At 41.4% G+C, this 21250-nt stretch overlaps 1 long non-coding RNA gene across 1 annotated transcript in view; it reads right to left on the bottom strand.

Annotated features, from left to right (window-relative positions):
* Window positions 1-3214: 3214 nt before the first annotated feature.
* LOC125691566 (uncharacterized) overlaps window positions 3215-21250 on the bottom strand; it is a 32481-nt gene continuing 14445 nt past the window's right edge. The window contains exons 5-7 of the long non-coding RNA XR_007376169.1: window positions 17141-20783; window positions 6837-7017; window positions 3215-3817 (exon numbers count right to left, since the gene is read on the bottom strand). This is a non-coding gene — a long non-coding RNA (uncharacterized LOC125691566). The remainder of the gene's footprint in view (window positions 3818-6836; window positions 7018-17140; window positions 20784-21250) is intronic.

Consider the following 21250-nt stretch of genomic DNA (forward strand, 5'->3'; position numbering starts at 1 on the left):
CTGGAATTCGGATGTCTGGCAGAGGGGCAGGAGCAGAAGGCAGTTCTGGCTCCCTCCTGCCCCCCGCTGCTGCCAAACCCGATCCCCTCCTGCAGCAGGCCCTGCTCAGCCGCAGGCTCTCGGCACTTTCTGCTGCAGGAGGTGCTGAGCACTTCCCCACATAGCACCCAGCAGCCCCCTCCCTATGCTGCAACTGAAGAAATCTCACAACTACAGTGCTTTCTAAAATGTATAAGCTTGCTATTAATCTCGATTTTGAGGATTTCCTTGATTTAGATGAGGTAGGTTTAGTTTTAGTTGATCTTTGGCCATATTTTGATCAGGGTTTCTAATGTGTTCTTGCAAATAAATTCTTCGCCCTAGGCTGTGGTAAGGCTTATGAAGTGCTGTAATCATGGCTAACATTCACATTTTTCCCTTGCTGTGCCAAGGTGCAGACATATTTCCTAAAGAACCTCCCAAGTGAAAATTTCATCCCTCATTTTCAATCATAATTAAGATGTTGCTGCCTGTTGCTGGTTCTTGCAGCTGAGTGCTGCTGGTCTTGGTGGGAATCCCAACACAGGCTGATGCAGGCCTAGATGACCTTTAAAGTTCCCTTCCAACTCAAAAGATACTATGATTCTCTGGAAATCTTTGGTTATGCTCTGCAGTTAGATGCACCGAACTGCCCATGCTGAGCATGAGATTTGTGGGTTTTGATTCAGTCTCACACTGCTTTCCCTTGTTCCTTTGCAGCTGATATTTGGCTACGAGACACCACTGCCTTTCTGCCCGGCAGTGAGGTGGGACCTGTTTGGATATTGGGGATCTCAAGGCCAAAAAGGCAGCTGGCTGAGCTCCATCCTTGGTGCAGTGCTGCAGGAGCAGAGAACAGGAGGGCTGTGGTGGGCCCACAGGTGTCTGGCAGGGTTGCTACAGGCCGGTCACTGTGTCCTTTGAATGCTGAAGCAAAAGGACTTCTCCCTTCTGCTTGAAAGGGCCGGCTTAAGATGGAAATAGCTCTGCACAGAGGGGCACAGGTAAACATCCTGCACCCTTGCTCCTGAATGCATACAGTCATTAAATGAGGCTTCTCTAGGCTACCATTTTCCTTTTGCTTCTCTCTCTGCTACAGTTCACATCTCTCCTCACATTTTTTAGGCCGTATGTAACATCAGTAAACAGTCTTGGCCTGAGGTTTTAAAGTCTCTGTGTGGTAACTGTAGACAGCAAATGTCTTTTTTTAATATTTTTTTTCAGTCTGTAATCAGGTTATTTCTGTTGCGTAGTTTCAATGACCAACTCTTCTTAACAGTCAGTATCTACAGAAGAAGTTATGTCTTGGAAGGCCCCTACTTTTTACACGTCCTTCCCTGTTTTTTCCCAGTGTATCTGGACACTTTTTTTTCTGTGAACCAAACAGAGACAGTCCATAAATGAAAGGTGACCTTTATGCACCATTAAAGAGTCCTCATGAATTGCAGGAAGTAATAGACTACATGGCAAAAACACCTTAAACCCCTCCTGCTCTTTTTTTTTTTTTTGTGCATTTCTCTTCAAAGTCCATGTCTGTAAAACAGAGCCATAAGTACCAGCCAGATACAGCCTCCTGAGTATTTTGTATTACTCAGCTTTACACAGCCCCCTGCCTTTGTCCTTCAACAAAAGGCTGCAGTCTATTAAATTCTTCTGCTCAATTTGAAATGCAGGCCATATTAAAGAGACTTCGCTATGCATTTTTACACATAGAAAATGCGTTGGGGATTATTGGAATGCCTACTGCACTCATCTACAGCTATTTAGTGTAAGTAAATGCCCATTTAGCCAGGGCTTGAAATGAAATATGATTGACGGAGCAGTATTACTCTCCCTACCCACATTACTATTGTTTCCCCTTTATTTCAGCTATTTACTGTTTTTTTCTGATGGCATTTAAATCCAGACTACAACTCCAAAGGCCTGCCCTTTTTCCTCACAGTCTCAGTTCCTTCTTACTTTCCTTCGTGAACACCCTCCCACGGCTCCAGACTCTCTCTTCCCTTATGGCAGCTTTGCAGCAGAAGCACCCATTTGCTTCACATCATGCTGTTCCCTTCACCCTGTCACTTTTGCCTGTACCAGCCTGGCTCCACCTGCCACATCTTTGTGCCTCACACCTTTCAGATAAAGCCACGAAAGCTTTCTTCCTCTCCAAAGCAGCAGGAAGGGGCTCTAACCTATTCCTCTGTCTAACGCTGTCTACCAGGAATCAGCTGCTTGGTGTGATTCTCTCACCCTGCTGTTGGTAAAATGTGTTTCATCTCCAAATAACAGCCGAGGAAAACTTATTTTTCCCTCTTCCCTGTATCTGTGTAGCTATTGACAGAGTGTGTTGAAAGGCCACCTGTGGGAAGCCAGCATTTTTATGTGGTTTAACCTTCTTTCTGACCACCCTTTCCAACATTTTTCCTCCTTGCTTCTCACCAAGTGGCATCTGATCCCAGCCCAGGTCTGTGAGAGCCACATACACTGCTGGGAAGGACGCTGAGGAAAAGCAGTGCCCAAACACAGAGGGAATCACTGCTTAACAAAGTGGCTTCTGCATGCACTTCATAATTCTTCTTTTATTTCCAGCAGCTTTTGAACTTTGCTGGGAGCATGTGAGCAGACACTGTAAGATCCACGTGGATTTTGGCTCCTGTCAGCTCCATGTATTTATCACACCTTCTCTTTGATTTAAATAGGATTTTTCTTCTCCCTGCTCCTAATGATGGATTGTTCCAGTATTTCACTTGCATGACATAAAATCTTCCAAATTCCAGCCTAAAACATTTGTTTGGTTTCAGGTCAGAGTTGCTTATTAGTTTAAGAATTCTTCATTCTTCCTGTATACTTGCCTGATGTACTAACATGAGAGAAAGCAGCAGTTGGTCTTGCTATATCCAATTTTCAAAAATACATATTCTCAAATCTTCTCAAATTGTGTTCTCATCTTATACACATAATAACCATGCTTCCCTGGCTCATTTTTTTCATGGCTGTGTGCTCAATAATTATCTCTTCTGTATGAGAACTGCTCAGTGGTCAAATCTCCAGTACCACAACACGGAACTAAGATCAGATACATGCCTTTCATCATAAAAATCAGCAGAGAAAAACTTCCACAACCCAAAGTAAACCAAATTGAACCAAACCAAACCAGCATGAGAGTACATCAAACAATTTCTAAAAGAGTTCAGGTGGTATTAAGCTGTTTAAAATACTTCATTATAATGAGTTAATAAGCTTGATCTGGGGAAACATTGCTAGAAAAGATGGTATGTCTGAGCCTTTGAGAGGCGATGATTTTTCTACATTTGGCTAGCACTCCAGTTAACTCAAATGAAAATTATCTCCTACTGTGGTGATTTCCCTTTGATTTACTTGATGGAGTAAGGGGCAAAACACACAGTCGTCCTGACTGAGTGGAGAGACTGATTCCTAGAAGACAAGAAGTGTCGGCATGCAGCCCAGCAGATGGAATATTTTTACATATATTTTGCAAAAGCACTGGTGCACTTAGCAAGGTACACTGTAACTTGAGATTTCTTCAATTCGTTTTTTCCCCCCTGCAGATGAAGGATAAAGTCTCTTCTTCACGGAAGTAATGTCATAGCTCAGAATAGCTCTCCTAGTCTTGACATGATGTGGTCACAGCAATATGCTTGCTTTCTTTTTTTTCCCTGTTCAGCTTTTGCAAATTGGAATTTTACTCTTCTTCAACTCTTTAACCATTGTTTTACATCTAATCACTTTTCTCCAATTGCTTTATCTTTTTCTGCATTTATAGCCAAGACAATGAGATTCCAAAGAGCATCTGCTAGAAAGAAAGGTTGCAGAAAGTAAGAAAACAGTTATAATACTACAGTTCCTGTGCTTACTCTATAAAATCTTACTGTTTAAAGTAAGATGACTGCTTTCATTGTAATACTCCTAGCAGAATATACAATTTTTAATGTGCTTGTTTAGTTTTGCTGTTGAAAATGTGGGGCTTAGTTCTTCTTTCAATTACAGTTTTTATATCCAGTGTTTTTTCTACCTCACATTTACTCTGTTATCTGTGAAATAAGATTGACTGTTTAAGAAGCTCCCTATTTCCATTATGAATGTGAAAGACAGCTTCGGGTTTACAAAAGGTTGATATTATTATGAGCTGCATAACTTCAGCTCCCAGTTCAGTGTTACGAGAGTAACTTCAAATTACTCAATTAATTTCAGATTAGAATAATAAGACAGGAATTGCAGTATTCAGCAGCTGAAACAAAATAGATCCCTGAACTTCTCTGAACCAGAACATTTTAGAGTAGCTCCCACAAAAATCTTTTCCCATGAAGCAAAAGCAAAGAAGTGAGAGACAAAACAAAGACATCCAAGATGATTTTTTCCATTATTATCTCAAACTTTCCTGCTTCACTCTGTGGAGTTTCCATTCAGTGTGGCTGAAGGAGGTAATGCAGAGCTTCATGAAACCTAAGAAATCAACTTTGTTTAAATGGAGAAAGCTTCTGTAACAATACTGGGTCAGTTCACAAATCCATGGAAATGTAGTGGAATTCTTTGGGTAATACAGAATCATAGAATCATTAAGGTTGGAAAAGATCACCAAGTCCAGTCATCAACTCATCATCCATGTCCACTAAACCATGTCCCTCAGTGCCACATCTACACATTTCCTGAAAACCAAAAGTATTCAGTAAACTGCTTAATAAAGTCGTTTGTTAAACATGGAATTGTCACTGATTTTTTCAGTACTTTTTGTTCAGCACACTTTTATTTCCTAGTATGCACTTTTAGCAATATTTAAAACATTCAAAACATTTGAGGTACTTAAACTCTGAAATATAGCTGAAATACTTTAATTAGCTAAAAGATTTTGTTGAAACAAAGCATCCTGACTGAGTTTCAGAGGCTGATTATTTTCTTCATTAGCCAGAATTAAAAATTAAAAAAAAAAAACAAAAACTTTTCCAAGCCAGACATCACAAATGACAGAAAATAAATTCTTTGCTTGATTTGGTACTGCAAAAAAATGTTTGTTATGTGGCAATTAAAGGTTATATGAACTGATGGGCTGGGAACAGCACTGCTATCAAATGCTACGATTATGAGGTGAGACGATTATGAGAATTGCAAAATTCAGTGTTCCAAGTGATGCTTGATCTCACCAGAGTTCCTGAAGCCTAAGGAAGTGCTCCTTTGGCCCATACTGGTGGAGGGGTCCCCATGTTGACAGAAGGGAAGGGTTGTCTCCCTCCTGCTCTCAGCTCTGAGGCTGGGTGGAGGCCACCTCAATCCGGCCACAGATGTCTTTCAAAACACACAGAGTTTATGGCACTCTATGGTGCTTATCCGTACATCAGTCAACTGGTTTTCTGAGTGCTTTTTGTAGCACATCTCAGAGCAATTTGCAGGTGCAGGGGAAAAACTGTGGGCACATGCTGTGTTCAATTTCAGTCTGCTGTCAAAGCAAGTCTGTTGGGAGTGGCCATGCAGGTGCCCAGTGGTTCATTTCTGCAGCAGTGAGGAGGCACCAGCCAACTCAGCAGCAGGGCCAGGCACCTTTGTGGTTCAAGACCTCTAAGAGTTTCCTGTGGATTTCTTACAAATAATACCATTTAAGATTGGTGTTGTACGTACAACTCTTGTGCTGTCACTATCTATCCACCTTCTGTGTGTATCTTGATGTTCCACCCACTTAAAATCTGTGGGGCTGGAAAAATTTCTCTCGTCTACATTTTCTGTGTCAGCCATGAAGCTACAGAAAGGACAAAGTCTCAGAAAGGGCAGGGTCACAGTTCCTGCTACCTCCTCTCCTTGAAAAGGAATGGGGTGCTCTGACCTTGGCTGCTTTTTGACTACTTGGGTCTATGTTGTAAAAAACCACCCCTCGTTCCTTTCTTGTGCCTGGGCTTTTGAATTTTCTGTCCCAGCTGAGGTGTATACCAGTGAATCTAAAAACGCAAAATATCCGCCTTTTTGGAAAGCACAGCCATGTAACCCCTGGAGTTTCACAGGTACTCACATGCTGGCACTTTGCATTCCTTTCTCTTCTGTAAATATGCCACTAAATGCTTGTAAGGTTGGGGAGAAAATGATGAACTTTGCCTGAGGACATGGCTGTCCAGAACAGTTCATTTGAACAAGTGCAAGTACATGTGGATGCAGTCATCATGAGGAGTGTATCTTAACACAGCAAAATGGTGTGGAAGTTCCTCTGTTAGCTAAAATGCCTCAGAGAATATTGCTTTAATTTACTGTAGGTTTTACACTGATAAATTGTGGTTCCTTTGCACAAAGTCCTTCCTCTTTAATTTCTATTTATCTTTTCCACCAAACATGTGCCTGGAGTTTGACTTGATAAAGACAGGATGTTCTTCATTAAAGTAAAATGTCCAGTATCATTTGGAAGCAGGTGATAGAAAATGGGAGTGCTTTACTGAATAGAATTAAATACATGTTTTAACTAGTTGTTTTCCCATGCAGAACATTTCTAATACACTGAATTGGAATGAAAAAGAGCTGAAACAAATGCCTACTTGTAGCTAAAAAGAAAATCATACATTGTGGACTGTTGGACTGGATGATCTTGGAGGTCTTTTCCAACCTTGGTGATTCTACGATTCTATGAGATTATTTGCAGAAAAAAAGACATGTATCCTTACGCTTCTGGAAGATCATCAAATCCCCAAAATAGGAAGAAATACAGGATTCAAATTTGCTTAGGAACTTGAAAACACATTACTCTATAGTACAACTTTGTGTGGTTATTGTTTTCCCGAGAGAGAACAGTGAACTTCTCAGATGTCTGGATTCTCTGTATCATGAATAAAACTTACAATATAAAGTCACAAGAAAGTTGACAATTCCACTCTGCCTTTTCTTCTCCTCTGAATTTGGGTGGTCTCAGAAATTATGTTCTTGAGTTTTTCCATCCAGAGCAGATAGGAAGAAGTGTTGAACTTTTAGGAACCATTTCCTTTAATAGTGTTTGCTGAATATTTCAGTTGAACAAGTAGTCTAAAAGAAACAAACAGCTGGTTAAAAGGTGAAACATATTCAGTTGCTTTCATTAAAAATTGCCAGTAATTTCACTGTCACGTCTTTGAGAAATACTCTGTAATCACTCATGGGGGACTGAGGGTTCAATTGTACAGTGGTCGGTAAATTAGAACGTAGAGTGGGAAAAAAAAGAGGAAGAAAAAAAAGGAATTATTATTTTTTTCTGACTAATAGTTTCTGCAGTGACATGCAGTCTTGATTTGACTGAAAATATTGGAAACATACTAAATTCAGTGAACAGCCTCAAGAAATCTTTACAAGATGGTTACAATGGAAGATGAATTAACACTGTCATCTCAGATTTATTTTAAAGTGAAGTGCGATTTATCCTGTGCTGCTGTTTTATCCGCATTAGTTCAGTGTACAAAAGAAACTTTTCTGTGTACACCAGCTTGAAAGGCGGTTTCAGTGTGACCCACAAGCATGTCACCACTGTGTGTAATAGCTCTGTGTAGGTGGTAAGATGAGAACTCCCTAATGTCCAGGGGGACCTCCTGAGCCCCCTGTGCCCTCTCTCTGGCCCCTGCATCCATTCCAGCCGAACTCATCCTGTATAGGTCCTCACCATGATGGACACAATCCCACGTGTTCTTTGCTGATTGCGGGGGAACTGACAAGGATGGGGAGGTCATTAAATGCTTTTCTGCACAATTCCAGAAACTAGTCTTTCTGACACATACGTTAAACTCAGAGATGGGACAAAGTGGCAAACATTCCCTGAAAGATTTGAAGGCAGGCTGACTTCAGTCAACTGAAGATCTAGTTCATCAATAATCAATAATTACAGAAAAAGACAGTTAATCTTTTAGCCATTACTTTATAGATTGAGCTCTGTCCGAGATTTAGAACCTTGGCCAAATCAGTCCCCTTGTGAAAGAAGGTGGGAGCTTTTCCCACTTCTCTGCTTACAGGAGGTCATGAACAAGCATTACAGACCACAAAGGACTCACATAACTGAGCAATGGCAGCTACTCACCGTGTCAAAGGCAGAAGGAATTTGCATGCTCAGTGAAACAAAGATTTCAGCTGCAGATTGGGGGGGGGGGGGGGGAAGTCATTTTCTTTCTTTACTCAAAACACTTCCACAAATTGCATGGGCTAAAGTATGAAACTTCCTTCTGAGGGTGTAATTCAGTTCCTACGTGCTGCCCTTCCCTGATGTCCTGCTTCTTTTGTAACTGTCTGCACATGGGACAAATGTGAGTTCCTGAACATTTTTCATCTTTTCAGATGACAAGTACGACAGAATGCTGCACTGAGTGTACCCGATTGGACCTCGCCTGCTCAATGTTCAGAGTTAATTCACTTTTCTTTATGTTTGTGCACAATGGTTGGATGAGAATAATTTTAACTATGTTCAGAAGTCTGTCTGGACTAGTCTGTAAAACAAACTTGAAATGTAACTAGATGAATGGAATGATAGACACATGCATATTTTTGCAATAGGAGTTACTATGTAAAGAGAAACAACTTAAATAAGACACCAGCTAGAGCTAGGCTATGCACCTTCCCTAGGGCTCACAAGTTTTTGCTGAGAAGAGGAAGAAAAAAAAAGTTCTACAGTGTTTGGGAATTTGGCCCAAACTTGCACATTGCGAATGCAATCTCTGACCAGTGTTAATTAAGTTCAGGAAGTGCATGACCTCCCCAGGGAAGAGAGCATAGGAACTCATCACCAGCCATTGCTGGCCATATATGAAGTGAGTCCTGTGGCTGATGGAGGACTAAGACTAAAGATCTTTGAAAAGATCTTCATAAAGGGGTGGTTGGAATGGAAGGGGAATAAATGGAGCAGTACACTTCCAAAGGTAATCCAATTTTGGTACTCACTGAGTTTACCATGTCTTCCTATCCCTGTGCTAGGCTGCACAGCCTCAAGAAATATTCTGCATGGCACCTTCCAACCTTAACTATTCTGTGAACTCAACAAATTGTGTAGGAGAGATCTCACACACTTTCCAGTCCTTCCTGCTTGTTATTGGTTTTCCATTACTCTGTTTCTGGAAGGCTTTGAAAAACCACAAGAACTTCCTTTCTTGTTGTGTTTCATCACTTTGGCCTCAAAATGAAACTAACCAAAATGAAAAACAGCCAGATAAAAAAAAAAAAGTCTAGTAAACAAATAAACAATCAAAACCAAATCTTCTAAAATCCAGTTGATTTTGATTTTGTGTCTGGTTTTGGCCAAACTGTGCATTCATTTTTAGGTCTTTTCTTCCTTGTTGGCTCTCACATTCTTAGCAAGGAGAATCACACTTGCTTTCAGCCCTCTCCCAGTCTCTGATATTTGCTTCTGTTTCACTGCCATTCAGCAACAGCTTTGCTGCTCTGCTACTGCTTGTGTCAGGAGACCATGGTTCTGCTGATTTATGACTGGAACTCCAGGCTTTTGGACAGCACCTAGTAAAAAATTATGACTTGTTTCTTTTCGTTTCTTTTCAGGATCTGGAATACTTTTGTCACTTAGGCTGATGTTAACAAGAAGAATTTTTCCAAATCCATTGTAAAGCTTTGTGGCTTCACTGTCCCATTAGCACAGTTTATATTCTAAGGCCAAATAAAAGGTCAGTCCTAAAAACTTTACCTGAACTGAATATGATCAATCAATAATTAACACTGTTCACCTCCACTGAGCCCAAATTTCGGTATACAGGATTGCTCGGCTTCTCTTAGTATGTCAGGTTTGTCAGCTTGGTTTTTCATGTGACCTCTCCAGGTTACATGGAAACAGCATGCTAGCAGCACTGACAGGTCAGGCTCTGCAGTTCTTGTGTCCTTGTCATCCTTTGTTCGTGGTAATAACTTACACAGTAAGCACACAACTGCAAGTCATTAAAAGAACATGGGATAATTAGTTTTAATACAGATTATTGAAGAACAAACTGTCCTGTGCAAAGGAAAGGTATGTGGGGGGTGCGAAGAGGAGGTAAATGACTGTGTGCATATAAAGGCCAAGCGGCTGGAGGCTGGGGAATCAGAGCGGTTTATTCAAAAGGAAAAAGGCTGGCAAATCCGATGGCAAGTTCTTCCTGTTAACTCTAGCCTGACAGGGCTGAACCACCAAACATGGGGCCAGGAGGCACTGCAGATACCTCCAAGCTGGGCCTCCCCTGCCAGGACAAGGGGACCTGCTGGAGCAGGCGCTGTGGTGCACGGCTGGCAGAGGTCCAAGCTGGGCCTTCTGGGCCTGGCTCAGGCACCCTTGCGAAAGGAGAGTACTCCCGGCCACACAGTTCCTAATCTCTCTCTGTTTTATGTTTTTAGCCTCTTTGTTTTTCTTGTCCTGCTGCCAGTGGCTCAGACAGTGTGCACAGTCAAGCAGCAGCTGCCTGCTGCAGCTCCGAGGCTCACGTCATACAGGCAGGGCTGCCGGGTGAGAGCGAGCGAGGGGGTGAGGTTAGGTGAAACATCAGCCACGTCCTCTTGGCTTCCCTCCAGAGCCTTTCAATTATTTCTTTATGTGCTTTTGGTCTTGTGCTTGCTTGGCATTTAAAAGGTATGCTCTGAGAGCATTTCACAACGAGTGCCATTTTACAGCTCAAAACAGATGCAAGCTTATCACCCTTGGAAATTATGTCTTCATGAACCCCCTCTCTGCCCTCCCTCAGGGTTTACAGCAGACACTGCACTGCACGCAGATCAATCATGAGGACTGTGCAACGGCCTAAAAATAATGCGAGTTATAAAAGTCTGGAAGCTGCTGTTTGCCTTCGGATTTGATGATCCAAATGCCCATCAAGACCAATGACTCCAGTGGCAGGACAATAGTAGATAAGGGCTGTACAGTCTTGTTAGCTTCCCAGGACACAGGGAACAGACAAAATGCTCATTATAGTTGTTCAGGGTCAGAACTTGATTCTGAATCTAGAAAAATGGGGTTGGAAGGCAAAATGAACTGCACATATATTGCTCCTGACAAATGCTTGTCTAACCAGTTCTTAAAGACTAGATGGAGACTCCACCAGTGCCTGAGGCAACCTGTTCCAGTGCTTCATTATCCTTCCTATTAGGGAGCTTTTCTTTATTCAGATGGGAGCATGGGCTAGATTCCTTATCTACCTGTCCAGTCACAGGTAGGTGGAGCTGCATGTTGCACCACTATCATGACTTGTACTGCGTCCTAAAGATAGTACGAGTACTTCCTTCAGGTCAGGGTGGGGATGCTGAAAGGAACACTATGAGAAAGCCTGGAGTTCACATTCAGATAGCTGAAATACATCTTCTGCCCAGGATAAACAGCAGAGAAGTCAGAGAAGTAAATATTGGCATGAGCTTTCAGTTTGTGTAAGCATCATAGGATTGTATCCTAATTTTGTGATGGGATTTATACAATTGTTGTCAAGGGAGGCTAATGCACTTAAGATGACTCTAACTAAGTGCTATTCTTTAGAGGAGCAGGAGATTTGAGTACTCAGAGATCAAATATTTTATGTTTAATCTGGTCTGGCTCTTTGACAAATTTTCTGGCTGAACTGTTATACCGATGATATGTTAACACTAAAAAAGTGAGTAGAGGATTTTTTTTTCCAGATAGGTAACATTCTGACTTTAACTTTCAGACAATTAGCAACAAAGCTTTTTGAGCCGATTTCTCTTTTGGGTCTCCTGGCAGACACTATGTAAAGAGCAGCTTGTGAAAAAAGACATGCCTGTAATTTGACACATGGATGGCTTGCCAAGAGAGGTCATTGCAGCATCCTTAGTGGATACACTCACAAAGGCATGAGATAACATGCTCAGGAAGGCTGTCTGAGGGGCCACTGAATGCCTTGTAGGGTTTGGATCTTGCACAGTACTCATCATTCCAGAAATGGAGAAAAATCAGCACTCCTCAAACCCTGGGAATAATCTTAGTACCATGAGACATTTCAAAAAGGGCTGTTCCTTTCTTCCTTTCTTCCTTTCTTCCTTTCTTCCTTTATTTCTTTCTCTTGTGTATGTAAGAGAGAAAGGCAGGCAGTAAGCGTTGCTAGATTTTTAGGTGGACAGAGAATGATACCCTCTTCTGCAAGAGCTCTCTCTGGCCTCCAGAGACTAAGAAGTTTCCAGCTGGCCATCAGACTCCTCATTTCTAATGAATTTATCCTACATCCTATGAGCCCACATCTGCTCTCTTCTCTTGCTCAATAATTAGTTATGCAACTCCAAGAAATATGCTATTAATTCCTGAATTTCCAAGCTCAGTTCCTGCAGTTTAGACTTCTTGCCCATTTCTCTCTCCTCCTTTTATAGTTCCTGGGGTTTTCCATCCCAGGAAGGGGAAAGGCAGTGCTGGAGATGCTTCATTTCCCTTCTATTTCTCACAGGTCTTGTGATGAGAAATGGAGGATAGAGGGGAAACAGGTCACAGGTTGAGCTTGTTTTCAATGACTGATGGCTGGAATGAAACATTTTGCATGACCTTCTCTACAAAACAGACCCAAGGGCTTCCCTACAATAATTCCTGTTCAGATTATTGCTTTTCTTTGAGTAAAACTGCCAAGTTTATTTTAACCACTTCCAGTGACAAGAATCTACTTCCACTCCAACTAAATTGTTCCAGCAGTTAATTTCTGCTCTCTGTTGAAACAGCTTGCTTTATTTCCAAGGCAGGTTGTCTAGATAGATGTGTGTAAGAGCTCAGTTCCAAAGTTTTGCTTGAAATGCAGATTGTCCCATATTGCACCTGTCTGAGCCCTTCTCTTTGCTCTAGAGGAGATCTTCAGCTTTTGGAAACTCTTGCTGTGAAATACATTTTCCAATCTTCAGTCATTTATGGGAATTCTTTTCTGAAGTCCATTAATCTATTAATGTTCTTCTTGTGCTGTACACCTGAGGCCAGGACACTTTTAAAACATGACCAGTTAAGGAGTTTGTCCTCAACATCCAGAGTTCCCACACAAGGATTCCTCTAGCACTTTCACTAAAATCTCCTTTTGTTTAGTTTTCTGTTTTGGCCACTCTGCAGAGTCACTGCTTCTGACATCTCCTTGAACCTGTGTTGTTGCCCTTCAAAATCTGTGCCCTCATGCATAATTTTACTTTTGGCTGTCCTGAAGTTCATATTAAAAATTGTTTCCTTGTGTGCAGCTTGCCAAGAATGTCAATTGTTCCTTTTCATGGACCTGATTTCTTCATTATTGACCACTCCACCAGTTTGCGTGATTTTACTTCTGTCCCTACTCTCAGGGCTATTCATGCATTTCACACTAGATGAAATACATAAGAGGAACAGGAGCAAAGATTATTCTGTCCCACCTGAGCTCCTGAACCACGGAGCTAAGTCACATTTCTTAGATTTACTTCAATTTTGTCTGCTTCGTGGAGATAAGAGGGCTATGGAGGAAGCCTGTGGCTCGTATATCCTAACGAGCAAGTGCCAAATTTGCCAGGCCTGTTCAGTCATGCTAGTGGCCTGTACACTTACTTCAACCCAACTGACACTGTCATTTGTCTCACTGCTGCTGGAGGAGGTAGAGAACATCTCTAGAGATGATCCTGCAGGGAGCCTTTCTATAGAACCACATGAAACTCCTGGTCCTGCCATAACTGAGGCTACTGAGCAGCCTCTACCCTCACCTTCCCAGAACCACACTTTAGCAGTATAAAAACAGTGGTGGCTGATGACGGATGAGGGCAGAGATGGGTCTTTGCTTTGGGAGATGCTGCTCCTGTAGGCTTGTGCCATCCACATTGGTTCCCAAAGGCTGATTAAAGTGTGCTACTTGTTATTTCAGGAAATATTGGGTGTCCTCAGAAGGCACAAGGTTTGTGGTGCCTTGTATGAAGCTCTCTCAGGAGACCTTCATGCTGGGATGTCGCACAGCCATAGTGGGTTCAGGACAGATGAAATAATGGTGACTTTGAGCTGCGCAGAAACTCAGAAATGCTGAGATCCAACAGCAAGATACTGCATGAGTGTGGGAAATGGCAAGCTAGGTTGCAAGGTTCTCAAACAGCTCAAGTTACCCTTCTCTTCCTTTCCTTCCACCTTCTTTTTTTAACCCGTAGAAACCTGTGTCCTTTGCTGGATTTTGCTACAGAGGATTTCTCCGCAGACTCCATGTATTGTTTCCATCCACACCTGGACTCTTTTTGCCCAGTTCTGCCACAGTGCATTCCTCTTCAGTCACGTCTCATCACTGCAACTTTTTCCCTCAGAGAGATCCTACTGTTTGAGATCTTTGCCAGCATTTAACTGGCCATTAACCCAATGAGCCAGGTTCTGATCTCATTTACTTCTGCAAATTCAATAGAGTTCCTCTAGACTTATACTGATGTACATGAGAACAGATCCTGTCCCATTTAATTTGCACTACTGCATATTTGCTAAGTGCTAACTGCCTGGTTGGCTCAGTGCAGCATGCAGAGGACAAAAGGACTTGTGCATAACAGGGGCTGTTACCTTCCAGATGCTGTTTGCACAGGGCAATATGTTTCTGGTCTGGCCCCTCCCACAGTGCTCCTACACTACTCCCAAATTACTGAGAGTTTTTTTTTTCTTTAAACAGCTTGTTAACTTCAAGGTGTCTTGCTGGCTTATGTGCAATCTGATTTAAATGTCAACATGATGTTAATGTTTAACAGCTATCACTAGAAGGTTCTCACAGCTCTTCCTTCAGAGTTACAAAAAAGCCCAATATCTACCTGCTCCTTAAGTTCTATTGTCGGTTCAAAGCAGGTTCAGATGATATGTTGGACCTTTATCAGTTATCCCCTGCATGGTCCTTGGCACGCGATTGCCCTGAAATATGCTTTCCCTGGGCACCTTCCAAGTTTCTCCACTTGCAGTCTTCTCATAAGCTACAGAGAACATGTATTTTGCAAAACAAGAAATAGGAAAACAAAAACTAGGAGGATTAAAAAATAGCCCAAATGATTTAATTTTAATTCCAAAAATACGTGGGGCCCCTGACATTTCCCACAGATGGCTCCTTTCTCTGTGGCACAGAGAGGATATATTTTAAACGGTAATGTTAATGGAATTATATGTTGCTGCTGGATAATTGTCTGCTGTGAAGAGATAATTGTGGAGGCAAAGCTGAGGTATTTATCGAAGATAAACACTGAGGCAAAGCCAAGATGTTTATTTTCTAAGCACCAGACTGAAATGCAGGCAAAACATATAATATCATTAGCATTATTTCTAATACACTGGAAGCCTGAACATGCCCCATCACAAACTCTTGTGAACTCAGGGAGGGCATAACTGGGCACCAAATGATCCAAACATCAGCGCTGTGGGGCTCCGTTGATTGTATCATAGGCAGCAATACTCAAGTGTTGTTCATCTTTGCTGGTGTTGGTCCTTCCATAGCTCAGGAAAGTAGCAGAAATGCTGTGTGGAGACCTGACCTCTCCCTGATAAAATTTAAGGAAGACCTGATTTCTTAACCAAGGATGGCTCAACAATAGGTTAATACACAACATTTGCTGATCCTTCAGACTGTTTGAGGTAAGTGAACCATGGAAAATATGACCAGCTTGTTGTCAGGCCATTATTCTACAGTTTTCAAAAGTAAATTTTACAGATACCTGGGAATAATTCACGCACATACTGTGTGTGAGCATTTGCAAAGTACAGGTCTGTACAAGCACGTGGGCAGCTTCAAGAAGCAGCAGGGTCTGTATCATGTGTTAAGGGAGCAACATGGGTGCTGTGCTATGTCTGGGCAGCATCTGCAGCTGTTGCAGCGTGTTTGGAAACAGCAGAGCTCTCCTGGGCTCATGCTGCTGCAGGTTTTATTCTGTGCATGTCCTGAGCAGCCTGAGAGCTGTGGCCCTGTTTGGCTGTAGGAGTCAATCCCAGCTGATGTTGGGTACCCTTACGTCCTATCCACCCCACTCTGTACCTTGCAGCAGTGCTGAGAAGGATCCCAAGTGGAAGTTTTTGTCTACTTTGATAGGTACAAAAATCCGAGTTGGCTTTTTTTTTACTGTGTTTCTGCCCAGGGATGGATGCAGGTCCTTTAAGTGATAATATTTAAACATCTAAGGAATACATTGGTCATTAGGCACCTGGACACACACTCACAAGCTTGGGCATGACTCCCTAAGCCCAAAGCAGACAGCAACATCCTTGAGCACTGATTTATTTGAACTTACTGATTTCAGATTGGCTGTAAAGTGAGAACATGCATGACAGTAGAAACTTCTCACTACTTTTCTACTTCTGAAGACTGCTACTAAGATTCATTTTTTAAAAGATAACTGAAAATTAGGCCCAAACATACCTACCAAATATATATGACCTGAATTTCAATAGGCACCGAGGATCCAAAGTCATATGTGCAAAGGTGTATGTGCAGCAGCAGAAGAAATAAAAAGTTTTGGGATCTCCATCCATTTAAAGAAATTAAACTATAAGAGCAGTCTGGACTTCCCATTTACATACTGATATAGAAAAAAAAAAAAAGAAGAAAAAAGGAAAGAAAAAAAAAAAGCACATGTAGTTCTCCTATACTTAAACTATGATTCCATTATACCTGTCACCAGCACTTTCTCTACTAAACCTGAAGCCCATCATTGTCCCAAGAACCATGGATTTGGTTAATCCTGCTCCTGAGGGACCAAGTGCCTGCAACTGCGTGTCATCTACTGCTGACGGGCTGTGCTCTGCAGTATTTCCCTTTCTATTTGCTTTGTGGGTTTCCCACAGGCAGGAGTTGGTGACCCCCAGACCTTGCCTTGTGGTACTGCTGGGATGCAGCCAGGACCAACGCAGAGGAGTTTGCTATGGCACAGGCTTGCTCTGTTGATACAGCCATTCTTACTGCAAGCTATGAATTCATCCAAATTGTTTGCGAGGTTCTTTACAATGTTTGAGTGTAAAAAAAATTGGCAACCACAGAAATGCCAAAGGAACATAATGTAATTCATATTTTTACAGCAAGTGCTATGAGGTAAGTTGACCTGATTACAGAATAGTGCATTTCTAGCTATTCCTTCGGCTTTGGCATACTCCCAGAAGGGTTGTAATTTTGATTTTAGTTCTTCACTGGAAAGGCTATATGACAAGTAAATATTAATTATTATTAGTCGTATTTTGATAACGTTAAAGATCTCCAACAAGTTCAGCAATGTTCACTATATACTCACATACATGGAGTCACCCTTGTCCCAGATGAGCTATGATTTTCAAAGGAATCTAGGTAAAAAGATACACTGTAAATAAATAATTAAATAAAAAAAACAACAAAAAAACATCAAGAGATTACAAGTGTCAGGTTATCCTCACGATTTTATGTCCATAGTACTGGAGATTTGTTAAATGTGAATAAGAGGGATAAGGAGGGAAGCAAGGAAACACACAGAATCACAGAATCACAGAATTGTAGAGGTTGGAAGGGACCTCCAGGGATCATTGAGTCCAACCCCCCTGCCAAAGCAGGTTCCCTACACCAGGTAGCACAGGTAGGCATCCAGGCAGGTCTTGAACGTCTCCAGAGAAGGAGACTCCACCACCTCCCTGGGCAGCCCATATATCTACCTACAAATGCTCTCACACATAGAAGACAATCTGGTCATTTGGATTTGTTTAGGAATACACATATGTTCAAGTGCTCATAGTCACAGTGTCGACACAAGGATGAGATGTAATGGCTTCAAGTTGTGCCAGGGGGTGGTTCAGGTTAGACATTAGGAAACATTTTTTTCTCAGAAAGAGTGGTGAGGCATAGGAACAGGCTGCCCAGGGAGGTGGTGGAGTCACCATCCCTAGAGGTGCACAAGAAATGTGTGAATGTGGCACTGAGGGACACGGTCAGTGGGCATGTGGGGATGGGTCAGACTAGATAATCTTAGTGGTCTTTTCCAACCCTAATGATTCTATGATTCTAAGTGAAATTATTCAGAAAGGCTCAGCAATGATGTTACAAAACAGTCATGGTGTGACCTAACATCTGCTCTGTAGGTCCAAGCAGCTCCTCTGTGACAAACCTGACTATGCAGCTCAAGCAGAAATCTGCAGATATGCTCTCAGAAATGCTATACTTTCCCTGGCTTTTCTGGCTTGCTGCTTTTCTTACAGTCTGAGTTCTACTTAGCTTCTAAGAAGTAATTCCACACCAAAATGATTATTTTTAATGTGTATAATCTGGCTGCAGGAAACCTGCAAATACAAGATTTCAATGCCTTTTCCTAATCCTTCCTATTTCTTTTAAATCTCAATTTGCACCAAGCCTAGAGTGTGACAAGCAGGAGAGCTGCGGCTTAGTGTACAAATGGCAGGACATTTCCTATCTGCACACTCTTCCTCATATTCTTCACCTTGGCACTGTAGTAACTGATGAACTACTTCTGTAATGATGAATGCATTGAGAAAACAAATTCACAAGAACTATAGCATAAAAATAAAAGCCTCATGGGTATTTGGTAGTGATCTGAATTGCAGACTGTGTGACTGCTTGCTATCTCCTGCATCATCTGTCTCTGTCATGTATTTGACAACACATGTTTTGTCAAGTCAAAGAGGCCTCCTTAGAAAGAAAGGGATGATAGTATTATTGCCCAAGCAGGATCCTCTGCGTATAGTGATGAGGCAGTCAAACTTCTTTCAAGTTTGACACAACACAATTCACATGATGTTTTTCAGAAATTAGTTTTAAACTGTTTATATGAGTAAATGCATTTGCACATAAGGATATTTAGCAAGTTGGTCTGCTTTTGAGAAATCTCAGGATTGATTTAATGCCAACTGCTTCAGTGAACTCAAGTAGATTTGAAAAGGAAAACTGTAATTACTAGATTACCTGGTGCTATAATATTAAGTATTATTGTAATGAGGGATGAAAGAGACATGGTGTTAGGACTGAGGAACCTCTGCCTTCTAAACAAAGCTTCACAGAGGCTTTAGTTAGGTACTTAGCAGAAGGCAGTTGGATTCATTTTAGGACACTTATGTAAGTACTCTGACAACATTTTGTCTAAACCTTTCTGCATCCACACCCCATAAAGTAAATGCAAGTCTTGCTCTCTATTCCCAAACTGCTTAGATGGAAAAAATATGAGTAAAACCAGTTCTCACGCTGGTGTGACTGATGCACTGTAACATAGATTGTTGATTTGCAGTTTGCACTGCAAATAGTTCCTATGGGCACTGTATTCTGTTCTGTGTAGGCTCCCCTACACAGTCAAAGAATCACAGAATCATAAAAATGGGAAAAGACCACTAGGATTATCTTGTCCAACCATCAATCCATCACCACCATTAATGATCAATCCTAAATACTGCTTCAATGCTTTCTTGGAACAACCCTTCTTGGACCTTCTAAGTGAGAAAAACTGCAGTAGGATAAGTAAAATAATACCAGGTTGGTTACTAGAAACAATTTCTTCTTGGAAAGAGTGGTAATGTGTTAGAACAGGCAATAGAGGGAGGTGGTGGAGTCAGTGTCCCTGGAGATGTTCAAGAAATGTGTAGATGTGGCTCTGAGGGACATGCTTAGTGGGCATGGTGGTGATGGATTGACGAGCGGACTAAATGGTCTGACTAGCCTTTTCCAACCTCAATAATTCTGTGATTCTGTGAAATAGTGGGAGCAGAAAGTTCTGTGGTTTTTGGTGGCCTTTAGCTTCTCAGAAAGTTAATTCTGCAGATTCAGAGCTCTAAAAAAAGTTCTGTCTCCTTCCCACGTGAATATTTACTTACCACAGAGATTGCTGTATCTCAGAGGACTGTGGCCGTGAGCATCAAGACTGATCACAGACTTCACTCTGCAGCTCTCAGTGGCCTTTCCTGTGGCTGCAACATGAAGAGGCTGAATTGGATCTGAAGAGCTGTGAGGCTCACCTAGACAATAGTGGCCATGTATGGCTGGCAACACAGTAGCCTCAGACTCTGCAAAAAAATGCTTTCCTCCAATGGCTTTAAATGGATATTCTCATACACTGAAAGCCCGCTGATCACAACTCAGGTCAACAGGCAATTTAATGTAGATTTTAATAAGAGTATGTTTGAGTACCCCTTGTGTATGCCTGTTCTTCATCAATGCATGAATACTCTGTTCTCTGGTTTTGAAAAAAAGTCTATTAATTATGTGAAACACTGAGCCCAGCCCAAACATCAAAAGGACTTGCAGCTCACTTTCTCGCTGGAGGGTTGTTTGATGAATCTGATGATCTATGAGCTACATTATGCATGATCATATACTTTGTCCTTAACGTTTGTTGGATTGCATACATGTAAATCTGAAATCATTATGATTCCCATAATTCTTCCACACATTCTCTGTTGCAAAATTCATGCTTCAGGTAAAAAAATAAATAAATAAAATAAAAAAAAATTAATAGTAGAGAAATTTTGATTACTGGTATGTCTTGTTAACTGGTGATAAGAGAATGAGGCAGATGTTGATTCTGCAAGTAGAAGGAATGGAAGCAGGAATGAATTAGAGGTGACCAGAGGTGAAAAAGAAAGCACTTTTATGTCATTTTCAACGAGCAGAAGGTAATTAATTGATATTTACTAGAATAATTCATAACTGATTTCAAATGAACATTAACAATTTTGACAGAGTTCACCAAGTGGAGGGGCAATGCCTATTTCTACCAAATTTAAATCTAACATTTCTCACTCCTAAAATTTTCAAAGATTAAATTTTTTACTCTGTACCTCTAATGGAGCTGAAATCATGTAATTAAACGATTAAGAAAAGGTTCGTATGAATTGTCAGCAAAGTGACTTCAAAGTGTGAAAAACTCACCTTATGTTTGAAATCTCCCATTCTCTTGAGCTGTTGTTCAAGCTAATAAGGGAGACAGGAATGAGGAGAATATCTCTTTTTAGAAGGGAGTATCTCACTTTAGAAAATGAAATATTGAAAATACTGTTCTTCATTTTTGACACTCCTTTAAGCACCAGCAGACTCAATGATTTGGACCTATTTGTTTCTCTTCAAATTAATTTATTGGTAGGATTATAGCAGCACTAACTGGTGAATTCTTCTAAGCATCATCAACTGGTAATGACAGCATTTGAGATTGCTTATTTTAAAATACAGTGTATTGTGTAACCCTCTTTATTTGTCTGATGCACAATCTATTTGCTGATACTTGTTCTCCCCCCTACCTCCCTCCCTCTCCTTCCCTTAGGCTACCAAACAAAGCTGCCCAACCTTACACTCATCCATCAGTCTTGAGTTATTAAGAGTATAATAACTGCAGAACATTCACAGGTAGATGGGATGGAGTGCTGGCTGCTTTTCAAGAACAT

The sequence above is a fragment of the Lagopus muta genome, chromosome 4 (genome assembly GCF_023343835.1).
Source record: "Lagopus muta isolate bLagMut1 chromosome 4, bLagMut1 primary, whole genome shotgun sequence".
NCBI classification, from domain to species: Eukaryota; Metazoa; Chordata; class Aves; order Galliformes; family Phasianidae; genus Lagopus; species Lagopus muta.